General features: G+C 30.4%; 1 long non-coding RNA gene across 1 annotated transcript; it reads right to left on the bottom strand.

Moving 5' to 3' along the window:
• Positions 1 to 5,472: 5,472 nt before the first annotated feature.
• On the bottom strand, positions 5,473 to 8,102 carry LOC121213853 (uncharacterized). Its single transcript, XR_005909323.1, has 5 exons — positions 7,660 to 8,102; positions 7,504 to 7,550; positions 7,194 to 7,396; positions 6,656 to 6,732; positions 5,473 to 6,242 (listed from the first exon to the last, which is right to left on the bottom strand). It is a non-coding gene; the product is annotated as an uncharacterized lncRNA (long non-coding RNA).
• Positions 8,103 to 11,777: the final 3,675 nt, after the last annotated feature.

Genomic DNA, 11,777 nt, shown 5'->3' with positions numbered 1-11,777 from the left:
TTCAGAAGCTTGAAGACGGTGAGATTTAGATGTTAAGCAAACCAGTTTCAAACAAGGAAATAAATCCGCCATGTTTGATATGAGTCATTTGAAGGAGCTGGGAGTGATGGATTCCATGCACTATTTTTCAGTGTCAGCGGGAGTAGATTGGAGATTCGATTTGGACTTCGGTAAAAAATATTTTTAACGGTGAAAAAATTGACCCAAAGCTGAATAATTCAATAGTCTTCATTCCTAAGGTTCCAAATCCAGAATGCTTTTCCCAATTTCTACCGATTAGTTTGTGCTCGGTTCTTTACAAGTTGGTAATGAAAATCATTGTTAACTGTTTCAAGCTGGTGTTCCCAAGAATTATTGGCCAAGAACTGACTGGGTTTATTGTGGGAGGGAGTATTACGGATAATATTATTATTGCTCAAGAAGCATTTCATTTTATGAAAATTAAGAAGACTAGGAACTGGTTGACCATTAAGATTGACTTGGAGAAAGCTTACGATCGAGTGCGTTGGGAGTTTATTGATGCATCTCTCCAAGCTGTAGGTATTTTGAATTACCTTTGTAATGTGATTATGTCTACTATCACTAACTCCGCTATGCAGATTTTGTGGAATGGAAACCCAACTCTTACTTTTAGGTCGTCTAGGGGGGTTCGTCAAGGGTGCCCACATTCCCCTTACTTATTTGTACTGTGCATGGAATGGCTTGGCCTTAGTATCCAGGATAATATTAATTTTGGATGTTGTAGACCTATTTGTTTATCTCGATCGAGCCCTTTTCTGTCTCACCTTTTTTTTTTGCAAATGATCTGATTCTGTTTGGTCAAACTGAAGAGGATCAAGCTACACTCTTGAAGAAAGTGCTAAATAGTTTTTGTGATTATTCAGGGTACATGATTAATGTGCACAAAACAAATGTTTTCTTTTCAGAAGGTGTGGGTGATGTGTCAAGAAGCAACTTGTGTTGTATTCTTGGTTTTCGAAAAGTGAATAAACTTGGAAGTTATCTGGGAGTTCCCCTTTTCCATGATAAAGTTACCAACAGTTTGTTACGCTTTGTGGTGGACAAGGTTCAGAGTAAGTTACTGGGTTGGGATTCAAAATCTTTATCTCTTATAGGTAGGTACCTAGTAGAATCGGTTCTTATGGTGATTCCAAGCTATTTCATGCAGTCTATGCTGATTTCCAAGGGACTTTGCGAGGAAATTGAACGTATGGTGCGTCAATTTGTTTGGGGATCTTCAACCAATGGTAGCAAAGTGGATTTGGTTGGTTGGGATGATGTCTATCAACCTCGAGAGCATGATGGTCTTGGTTTTCAAAAGTTGTAGGACCACAACACTTCATTCATAATGAATTTGGGTTTTAGAATTATGACTGATTCCGGCGCTCTCTAGGTATAAGTTTTACGGGTAAAGTATGGAGTGGTGGTTGGAATACCAGAAAATCTATCTAGTAGTAGAAGCTCTTTCATGTGGAGAGCACTTACTAAGGTTTGGCCTCTCATACGGGAAGACTTGATTTGGTTAGTGAGGGATGAGAGAAATATTAGGTGTTGGCGTGACCCCTAGACCCCCAATGTAGGACCCCTTGTTAATATGATTCCTGAACAATCTAGTCTTGATTTGGATTATTGGCTTAGTGATATGGTTTTAGTGAATGGTACTTGGAACCTTGGTTTATTTCGGACTTGGGTACCTGAGACAGTTATACGAAAAATTATAGGAATACCCCCACCACATCCAGAAGTAGGCGTTGACAGGATAATTTGGGGAGGTTCATCGATAGGTTCTTTTTCTATTAAAAATGCCAATAGGAAAATTAAAGAAGGATAATGGAAACTCAAGAAAGATGCATGAGAGATCCCTTAAAAGTTTAAAGGTCCCAAAAGGGTAAGGTTTTCATTTGGCTAATACTCAAACAGAGATTACTTACTAATGTTGAAAGAGTTTGTCGGGGTTTGGGGCATAGTTCGGGTTGTGAAGTTTGTGGACATATCTCAGAAGATGTGCTACATGTCTTACGAGACTGTCCGATAGCGAGAGATATTTGGGAACACTTGATTTTCATTGATTGGCTTAACAAGTTCTACTCTAGCAACATACAGGAATGGATAATGTCCAATTTGCATAATTAGTATGATATTTGCTTTGGGGAGGTTGATTGGGGATGTCTTTTCGGGATTATCATTTGGTGTATCTAAAAGAATCGTAACCTCTTTTATCTTTCAAGATGCATCATGGAGTAATTTTGGAACTATCAGAGCCTTGTATAGTTAGACCAAACATGTTTTGAAGACCAATCATAGTCATTTGAATACAGGGAGGAATATGACCTTGTGCTTTAATTTGCCAAGAGGTTGGGTATTTTTAGATACAAATGGTTCTATTAGGCTTGAGGATGATTTTGCAACAACATGAGGGGTTGCGAGAAATTAAAATGGGGTTATAATAGGTTTCTGAGAAACTGTTCAGTATTTGAGGTCGAATTGTGGGGCATATTGATTGGTTTAAATACCCTAATTGATTGTGGTTTGGATAATGTGATAATTCAAGTGATGATGGCCATTCGGAAGAGTTCTACAGGAGGGTCCAATACGGCTCTGATTAGGAGAATTATTTAGCTACTGTCTTAGATTTCTCACTGGAATATTTATTATATACCTAGAGCAAAGAATCAAGAAGCTGATAGACTTGCCAAGATGGCTCACTCGAGAAGCTAAGATTTGCGAATGTTTGTAAGACCCTCGTTTGGGGAGTTAGGCTAGTTGCCATAGTTTATTTCTTGTATTTTTCTATTTTTTACCAAAACAAAAAAGATAGGATCCAACAGTCTAGAGTTCAAAACCCAATATCTACCTTGTTTTGTTTTTTCTTGAGGGATCTACATTGTTTTCTAGTCCAGTCCCGGTATTCCTAGTTAATTCATGTCATGTGATCATCATTAATGATGGCATTTAGAGTTACATGCTCTCTTTTCCCCAGTAAAAATATTATAGTTGATACTTTTTTAAGTCAAGCTTTTTTTACTTTAATTATTTTAAATATAATTAATTAAATTTTGCAAAAAAAATTACAAATTATATTATTATATATTTTTATTTTATTCAAATAATTTTAAAGAGGTCAAAATTGAAATTTTTTTATCATTGAAAGTCAAAATGTGACAAATTTAATGGGATAAAAGTAGTATTAGATTCATTCATGCTGGACAAATTCGAGGCTTATCTAAGTTGGTCACTCAACTTTTAGAGCATTTTTATTTTGGTTACTCGAAATTAAATCTTTGTGATTTCGTCATTCAACTTTTATGACGTTTTCATTTTAGTTACTCAACTGTTAAATCTCTAGTGTCAGTTAATTGTACACGCCACATCATGCTCACACTTTTATTTTGGTCACCCAACTTCTAGGCTACTTTCATTTTGACCACCCTAAATTAATATATTTTTTAAATATTGATCGGTGTAAAAAAAATTAAGGACTAAAGTGAAAATTGATAGAAATTTTAAATAATGTTTTATCCCCATAACAAAAGTTCTACTCTTTTTACAATAGTAAAATTTTAAATTTCAAAACATCAAAATCAATTAAATAAGTTATTGAAAAATTTTTATCCCCGTGTCAATCAAATTGTTACTATAATATTAAAATTAATTAATCTCCTTTTAAATTTAAAATTTTATTTTATGTTTCCAAATTAAAATAAACTCAAACAAATCATCTTTAATAATTGTTCATGAAATACAAATTTCTTTTAACAATCTCGAGTCTTTCATACTAAGCTAAAAGTAAAAAAAAAAATTCTTACAATTAATTAAACTAATTAATTTTATCTTTCATGTCAAACAAAGCTCATAATTTTTTCATCATTTCTTTACCCAAATGAAGAACAATAATTAATTGCAATGATTTTTCTTTGCTTAGTATGGAAGGTTCGAGTTTATATAATAAAAGAATTAAGTTTCATAGACAACTATTAAATAAGAGTTATTGAGTTAATTTCATTAAGAATAACATGGAAACATAGAAGGAGAATAATTTAATTAATTTCAATATTACAGTAATAAATTGGTTAACATTACCAATGGATAAAATTTTTTCAACAATTTATTTAATTTATTTTTATATATTGAAATTTAAAATTTCAATATTGAAAAAATTAGAATTTTCGGGGATGTGATAAACTAATACAATTTGATAATTTTTAATGCATTATTTTAGTTTTTACTACTTTTTCACTTTGATAAAATTTTTTGCCCCAATCAATAATTTTAAAAATATTTTTTTGGGTGATCAAAATAAAAACATTTTAGAAGTTGGGTGGCCAAAATTGAAGTGTGAACATGACGTGATATGTACAATTAACTGCCACTAAAGATTTAATTATAAATATACGTAATATTAATATTATTTATTTTTATATTATTTTTAAACGATAAAATAAACCGGGCCGGTCCAAAGTAGACCCAAGACAAGTCCAAAATGGGCTGAGCCGACCGAGTCGGGTGGCATGAACACCTCTAGGAAGTAATGAGCTTTGCACAAAAATCCTAATTAATCAAAAATGGTAGGTATCTTGTCCTCTTATGTAGCTTTGAAAATATCCTTTTGATTAAGGCTTAGTTTGGATGGGCGGTGTGTTTAGCTCCGGTGAGATTAAAAACAGCGGTGGCGGTGAGATTAATTACTGTAGCGGTGAGATTAGATACTGTAGCAGTGAGATTAGAAACAGCGGTGGAGTGTGTGTTTGGATTCAAACACAGCTGTAGCGGTGAGGTGAAAATAGAAAATGACTTTTAAGGACATTTGATTAAAAATGATATATAATAGAAGTTTTAAAAATTATTTAACAATTACAAAATTAATAAATGATTAAAAATTATTACAATTATATTTATTTTAATAATAAATAATTAAAAATGAATTAAAACTAAAGAAAAATTCAAAAATTTATTTTATTTAATATTTCAAAATTAATCATATATTTAATTGTAGGGACTCAATACATTATTGAAAAACTATTGTAATTATTGAGCCTTTAGAAAAATAAAACATTATTGAAAGATAAAATAATAAAGCAACACTAGAATAAGGGTCTTAATGCATGTTATTTCAAATGTTTGTTATTAGTAACTCAACATTGCTAGCATCAAATAACTTTAAAACTAAAATCAACCGTTGGCTAGTAACTGAAATAGCCTATGGCCACCATGTAGAACGTGCAATGTCGAGCCTTGAGCTGGTCATCAATGCTAAAGGGAAGAATTAAAAATCACATCTGTTGGGGTTTTGACAGCAGAGTTAGAAAACAGAAGCAAGTAACCCGGATGATGTAAAGATTAACTTCATTACTTGAATAAGCAATATGCCATATACATAAGTAGTCCGGATTATATGTGTTGGTTTTTTTAGCAGAAAACTAAGGAGAAAAAGAAAAACGAATGCAAAGAAGTTTGAACAATAAGAAAACTGAATTTGATTTCCAAAATTCAGATCTTTTTCATTGACTTGAGAAGCATTTATGTTACAATGAAATATGGCAGTTAACTAATGTATAGCTGCTCCCACTAATACATGACTAAAGCCTAAATAGAATTACAAACAAAATGTAGCTGACATACCAGCTGTAACATCAAACATAAATCCAACCCTATCGAAATGTATTATAACAAGAGATAGATGTCTAAGGTGTCATGCTACTAAAGACATCTAAAATTGGACGCCCAAGTAAAGAAGCAAAAATCTATGAATGTTTATTTAGGTACAAAAAAATTCCTGAAAAATGCAGGCACAAAAGATGAAAAGATATTATCTTTGCATATTGCATGCCAAACTAGTCTAAAACCTTCTGTCCAAAAATACTAAACCTTTTAAGGAAGTAGTTTTCAACTGATCTTAACAATGGAAATCGAGTCGTAGCAAAGTAAGGTCATAATAAATGGTGGATAATACGAAAGCAAAAATAACCATGAAGAAATAAATCTATCAAGTGAACCTCTTCAATTGCCGAGGTATGTTCCTCTAGGCGCAAATCATGTACTTTTGGAAGAGCACAGCTGCACATTTTCTAACATAAACAGATGGATCTCTAGCACACTTGCCCATAGCCACCAGAACAAGAGGTGCAATAACATGAAGACGAATTCCAGCCATGGTGCGAAGTGCCCATGCTCTCACCAAGGGATTAGGGTCCCCCAAATCCTTCTGGAAACAATTAATTGACAACAATGCTTCGTTGGGACGCCTACAAAATTAAACACAGAAACATTAACAATAAGTTCAATCTACCTGCTTAAATACAAGAAATACAATCCAGGTCACTCATCACCTCTCCTTTGAACCACTATTATTTTAAACTAATGAGTTTCTACCATCTCAAGCACTGCTTTTATTAAGAAAAAGAACAGTTATTCAAAATGAATTGTAATTAATTAAACTTGAAAAGTGCTTAAAAACCATGATCTAATAACTACTCTTATCTAATAACTAGTTAAACTTGATACCGTTTCTATCCGGTGCAATTAGAGATAGATTTCAAGCAAGCATGTTCTTTGTTCATACTAATAATTCCCTCATTTACTAATATTGCTTCTTAACATATGGAAGCAACCATAGGAAAATAAAAAGAATATTGTAAGAGAAGTTTGCGAAACATACTTTTCAGCATAATGCAGTAGATACAAATAAACAAGTTTCTTTACTTCCAAAGATTGAGATGCCATGTTTTAAACAACCTGTAATTCAAGCAACCAGAGAGATGAAAAACATATATACACCTCAATTAACAAACAAATATAAGATTTAAAAGTATCCATTACCAAACCCTGATTTCATATCATGAATGCAATTATGAACAACTATCTGTATTTTATCCACAGTCTTAGACCCGATTCAACCATTTCTTCACTAATCAGAGTACAACTATCAATAAAGATCCAATGAATTATAACTACAACACTCGATAGCTTAATTTTCTTTCTCAATTATCCTGTGATAAGTTCACTACACCTATTAAACAATGATATTTAAACTTTTAGACACTTAAATTTATTTACACTTTCCAGAAACCTTATCAGCAGTCAAAACGGTGCTTTGAATGAAATTACAAAATCCAGATCACTTCAATATTAAATTTTAAGAAAATTTTTCAGAGTTCATTCAATAAAAAGAAATCAAAAATGAAAAACGAAATTACCTGAGGGAAGTAATTAGAGACGTCGAAGCTTTGAGCGATGAGAGCGAGGAGTCGCTTGAGAGCCTCACACTTCTCCGAATCGAATTTACTATCTAAAAGCGGAGCTATGCTGACATCATTTGGATCGTTGTAGGGGTGAGCATCGGTTCAATCCGGAACACCATCGTCGACGCCTTGCTCAACATCTCCGCCATCGCTCCGAACTGTGGAAACATTTCCGATTAGTTTTTCCTATTTCTTCTTTACACAAATTAAGAATTCATAAAAATTGAATTTGAAAAATTAATTTCAAGGGGGAAATTGAGAAGACTTTGTGATCTCTTGATGTACTAATGGAAGCATTCATGGTAGATTTGCCTGAGAAAGAGAGAAAGAGAGGAAACAAAACAGAATATGCTGAGAAGAGAAGATGAAGAACGGAAGAAGAAAAAGGAATGAAGAACGGAAGAAGGAGAAGGAGCCTTACCTGGATGAAGGAGGAACCGGAAGAAGTCCTTGACCAAACTGATTTGCAACCCAAGGGGAAGGGGAAAGGGAAGGGGAAGGGGAAAGGGGAGAAGAAGGTAACAGACATCAGAAAAGCCTGAAGAATGCAATTGAAGAACATATGGGTAAAAGAGGAAAACAAAAAGCAACTGAAGTTGCTAAATTTTTACTGGAACAAAAGGCTCCAGTCTGGAATTGAGACTCCAGTGAGATGAAATGCATTTTCAACGCACTGAAGAAAGCTTTCCAAACACCCTTGCGTTTGCTAACATTTCAGTTACAATTTTTTTTAGCCTTAAAAAACCAACGTACTGAAATGCAGTTGCATCCAAAGGAAGCCTAAGACTAGGAAGGCAGGCAAAGGTAACCAACAGAAGCGAAGATGTTGATGAAAAGTATGACAAATCTTTGACTAAATAACATAGAATATTTTCAAAAGTAGTCAAATTTGAACATTTTATAATTGGTTAAAATATAATTTTGTTTGCTGCATTCTTTTTTTAACTTATGAATGAAGAACGTTCCAATCTACTTTTAGTTTCACCTTTTTTTTCTCCCTTCTTTTATGTGCCTTGAATCAACATCTTTTATGATTGTTTGTGTTTGTTCATTTAAAATTATGTGTATTTGTGTTTGTTTAAATTAAACCAACATTGAATGAATACATTCATTAACATTTAATTGAACATTTTATAAACAAACAAATAACAAAGAAACCATAAATAAATACAGGGGCTGCCCTAAAATAGAAAATTTTCAATTTAGATCCCTTAAAAGTTTATAAAAATTTAAATTAATAAAGGTAAAATTGCACTTTGTACCCACTAAAAATGATAAAAATTTGACTTAATCCTTTAAAAATGATAAAGATATAGATATTAATTAAAATGGCGAAATTACATTTTTACTATCGTAAAAATATTTTATTTAATTTCGTCTTCCTTGAAAAACTTTTCTGACTTCGCCTCTGAATAAACATATAACTTATTTTTTTGATATAAAACAATCAAACATAATATTTAATAATTATACTATAAATATATAAAAAAATACAAACAATAATAACATCATTGAATGTTATGGTCATTTACACCTCTAGCTGCGTTCGTGAGTATGGCTCATGTATGGTAGTAATATCCTGCATAATTGGTCAAGTTTAATCTTATTTTAAATTTTATTCAAGCGTATCCAAATTTATAAATGATTAGTCCAAATTCATTTAAGTCAACCCATATTAAATTTTAATTTATAATACTTTTTATTTAATATTTAATAAAATTATATATTTTCCTTTTATTAAATTTGTAAACATTAATAACTTAATATATTTTTAAATATTTATATTATAGTACTATATTTGATATAAATTAAACAACATATATAATTAAAGAAAAATAACATATTATGGAATTATAAAATTGAATAGGTTGGGTGTGTCAATAAGTTCGAATCATATTTTAAATGGTCTTAATTTTTTTCAAACCCATTTTTCAAGTCTAATATTTCTATTCTAACCTTTCAAAATATCGAGTAGACTTTCAAACTTGAGAAATAACTCGACCTATATTAGGTGTAGTTAAGTTAGTTGATTAAATAGGAAATTATGTTGATGAGAGGCATGTGATACTTCTTGAACTTGTTAGTATGCATCGACTTTGGTATAAGTTGTGTTCACACGACAAATCATAAATTGGTGGTGAATAAATTTAATTTATTAGCAGTTTTAGACTTTATATTTTTCTTTATATTTATAATTATTTTATAAGCAATAAAAACATGAAATATTTATTTACTTGATGCAATGCACTAGAAGACTCCTACATTATCTAGAAGAATCCAAAATCAAATACATTTGCTCAAAATAAAGATTGATGGTGGATAACGCATCTTGGTTAAAATATATTGGATAGACAACTTAAGCTAGATGGTAAAGTTTTTATGAGCTTCAAGCAATCTACTTCTATATGTAGGATGCTTTATTTCTTAGGAATTTATTAACAACTAAGAGAGTATTTTATGTTTATTGTAAGGGACTTTGTTGAGTATGTATATCTTTGAGTGATTAATTAACAACTTTTAATTAGGAAGTTATTTGGGGAGATGATGTAATTATCCGAGGGTTTGATAGATTGAGCTTAAATTATTGTCTGTTCAATGGTAGATTTCTTCCTTGAGTAAAGCCTTGCAAATGTATGTAGTTCTGTAAGTGATACATCAAATTGTGTTTTAATTTTCTTGTGTTTGTCTTGTTGTGCTAGAATATGTGCCCATTGCCAGCAACATAAGGGGGCAGTGGTTAAGACTCTTTGTTGACACACAATAATCAAAGTTCAACCTCTGTTGATGTAATCTTTTAATTTTTAACTTTAACTTGGTATCAAATTTCCACATCTCATTATCATAACTAAAAATTAGATTTACTAACTATTTAATTTTACATTACCAGAAAAAAAAAACAGAGAACTAATAAGAGATTTTTATATTGAAAAAGACCTAGAGACTTAAATTAAAATGTTGTTTGATTAAGTACATAATTTCTAATACAACATTTTATGAGTGTTGATTTGTATTATAAATTGTTTCTTATGTTAGTAAAAATAAGTTTTGATAAGAAAAAAAAATTGAAATTTATTTATTTCATAATTTTAATTTTATTAATATAATATTTATAGTAGTTTTAGTAAAGAATAACTATAATAATTTAAATGTTTTATTTATTTAAAAAAGTAAAAGAAATTATGATTAAGTTGATTAGGAAGGCAAATGTTAAAAAAAAAAAATCATTTAATTTAGAATGTTATAAAATGTAGATAAAGAGCATTGATGCAGGGTTGAATGGGGAAATAAGATAAGAAAGAGATGGATAATAAATACAACTTCTTCCAAGAAAATCCTGTTGAACCAGATACCCTTTCTAATTCATTAAGAAAGCTCCCAGAATAAAGTTTGGAAAGCTATATAAAAATATTAATACAATCAAAACTTATTGATAATTTTATTTACATTTAGATGATATTATCTAATATAGTAGCCAAAATTCTCCTCATCCTTTTTCATACCCTAACCTGGTTTCCCAGGATGATGGTTATCATTGGTGCCAAAGTTTCAGAGCTTTACTATTTCCACCATCCATGCTGATAGCGACATCCCTTTTTACTAAGGAATGAATACATAATCCATTTACGGGTCAAAAAAATAAAATACTTTTACACATTTTATTCAAAATTTTTTATTAAGATATCTGTATTATATTGATTTAAAATATTGTTTATATATATTTATATATTTAACGGTTCGAAGCTTTTTATATAAAATAATTAGTTAAAAATATTTAAATTATTCCAAACTTTATATGTATGATCTATATGAATGAAACATGGAATATGACGGTTAGATTGTTAAATTATTAATTGTACAAAAAAACTATCAAACTGTGTAAATCTACTATAATTTTACATAGGTGTAATTGGATCTCTACTTTATACACACAATATATAAAATTATAAATATATAAGTTATTAAAATGGTAAAATTGTATTTTTACTATCGTAAAAATATATAACTTAATTTCGCCCACAAAACTTTTTTTCTAGCTTCACCCTTGTGCATGTGTGCAATGACGGAGCCAAGGGCGACAAGTGGCGCTTTGGTCCCCTTTAAAATGAAAAATTATTAATTTAGTCCCTTGAAATTTTTAAAATTATAAGTTAATTTAATCATAAAAATATACTTTGGCCTCCGAAAGATGATTTGTTTTCAATTTAACCCCTTTAAAGAAAAATTGTAGTTTAAGCCCTTTAAAATTTTATAATTTAATTTGACCCCTCAGAGATAAACTTTTGACTCCATCCTTATTATGATTAAAAAAAATTAAATTATTAAAAATATTATTTTTCAATTAATTAATTAATTACTTGTAGTTGAAATTAAAAAAAAAGTAATTTAATATAAAAGTTGAAATAAAAAAAATTAGAAATTTGTAGGTTGCACAAAGTATAATCATTCCATATAGTAATAAAAAATGTAAATCGAGAATAGGCATATAGTATATTGATAGAATGTTTTTGTTTTTGAAAAAAAAATTAGTAGAGTGTTGGA

This window comes from Gossypium hirsutum, chromosome D01 (assembly GCF_007990345.1).
Source record: "Gossypium hirsutum isolate 1008001.06 chromosome D01, Gossypium_hirsutum_v2.1, whole genome shotgun sequence".
NCBI lineage: Eukaryota > Viridiplantae > Streptophyta > Magnoliopsida > Malvales > Malvaceae > Gossypium > Gossypium hirsutum.
Note: the sequence above shows the minus strand (reverse complement) of the source record. Positions and strands in the feature narration are given on the sequence as shown.